Source organism: Dromaius novaehollandiae, unplaced genomic scaffold (assembly GCF_036370855.1).
Source record: "Dromaius novaehollandiae isolate bDroNov1 unplaced genomic scaffold, bDroNov1.hap1 HAP1_SCAFFOLD_95, whole genome shotgun sequence".
In the NCBI taxonomy this organism is placed as follows: Eukaryota; Metazoa; Chordata; class Aves; order Casuariiformes; family Dromaiidae; genus Dromaius; species Dromaius novaehollandiae.
Genome location: NW_026991355.1, coordinates 1,952 through 3,561, shown reverse-complemented (window position 1 = coordinate 3,561; position 1,610 = coordinate 1,952). Strand labels below are relative to the sequence as shown.

The 1,610-nt window shown below is 51.1% G+C and overlaps 1 pseudogene; it reads left to right on the top strand.

The window, feature by feature from the left end:
• The first annotated feature begins 393 nt into the window (after positions 1 to 393).
• On the top strand, positions 394 to 1,350 carry LOC135326013 (olfactory receptor 12D1-like; annotated as a pseudogene).
• The last annotated feature ends 260 nt before the right edge of the window (positions 1,351 to 1,610 follow it).

Here is a 1,610-nt window from a genome sequence, read left to right as displayed (position 1 = left end):
ATGATCTTCACTTAAAAACTAGGTAGCCAACTTCCCTTCCCTCCCTCTTTCTCTCCCTCCCTCCCTTCCTTCCTCCCTCCCTCCCATTTTCTTTTCTCGCTGTCCTCAAACACGCCATTCCTTTCAGTGAGCTGGTACACAGGTGGCAGCTCCAGCATCAGTACTGGCCATCTAGGTTACAACGGTTTCTAGTGTTTGTTGAAACAGCTGGGGTGGAAAATCAAGGGATTCTTTTGTGTCCCTTTCCGGACTCAGTGTCTGATCTCTTCCATTCATGAGGCAGCATCAGCTGCTGCTGCACCTTATGGAAGAGGACTCTGGGGAATGGAAATAACAGCTCAGGACAGAAAGACAGCAAGCTACTGCTGAGTTCTTCTCTCTTTCCCTGCAGGGATGGATAACCAGACAGAGGTGAGCAAGTTCATCCTGCTTGGCCTGTCCAGCCCTCAAGGGCTGCAGCAGTTCCTGTTCATGCTCTTCTCCCTGCTCTACCTGTCCAGCCTGCTGGGGAATGTGGCAATTGTGACTGTGGTGATATGTGAACCTCGGCTACGCATCCCCATGTACTATTTCCTCTGCAACCTCTCCTGCCTGGATATTTTCTACTCCACCGTTACCATCCCCAAGATGCTGGCTGGGTTCCTCTGGGGGCACCAGGGTATTTCTTACACTGGCTGCCTAAGCCAGCTCCACTTCTTCCACTTCCTGGGAAGCAGCGAAGCTTTGCTGCTGGCTGTCATGGCCTATGACCGCTTTGTGGCCATCTGCCACCCGCTGCGCTACACCCTGATCATGAGCCCACGGGCCTGCCTGCTGCTGGCTGCAGCCGCTTGGGCTACTGGCTCCTTCATGCTCTGATGCACACAGTCATGACCTCCCGGCTCCATTTCTGTGGCCCCAACCACATCCACCACTTCTTCTGCGACATCAAGCCCCTGGTGAGACTAGCCTGCAATAGCAACCAGCTCAACCTGCGCCTTCTCAGCATCATCACAGGGAGTATTGCAATAGGCCCCTTTGTCTTCACACTCTTTTCTTACCTGTACATCTTTTCCTTCCTCCGACTGAAAGTCCAGTCGAGGCAGGGGAGGAGGAAATCCTTCTCCACTTGCATCTCCCATCTCCTTATTCTATGTCCCTGCTGTTTTTAACTATGTGCCACCTTCCTCAGGGAGTTCACCCAGGCGGGACATGATAGCCACACTTATGTATAATGTTGTCAGCTCCGTCCTCAACCCTTTGATCTACACCCTGAGGAATGCGGAGGTGAAACGTGCCCTAAAGAGAAGACTTTTCTCCAGACAGTTACTAGTGCAGAAAATGTTCTGCCTTGCAGCTTGTGTAGGGTAGTAGGCAATGGACAATGCAATCAGAGGAGCTTTTGGCTCAAGAATGTCTTGTGCAGAAATCTGCTTTTCACTGCCAACAGCCTGGGTCCCTTCAGAAAAATCCTACTTACTGCATATGGCCCTGTGTCTCCTGTCTTGGGCAATATCAGTGCATAAAGAGTGCATGTTGGTGGAACAGCCACTCCCATTCCTCCAAGTGGAGAAGAGAAGCGGCTCCAGAGAGTGATACTTCAATAAAAACACCTTTTTTAGAGTGATTTA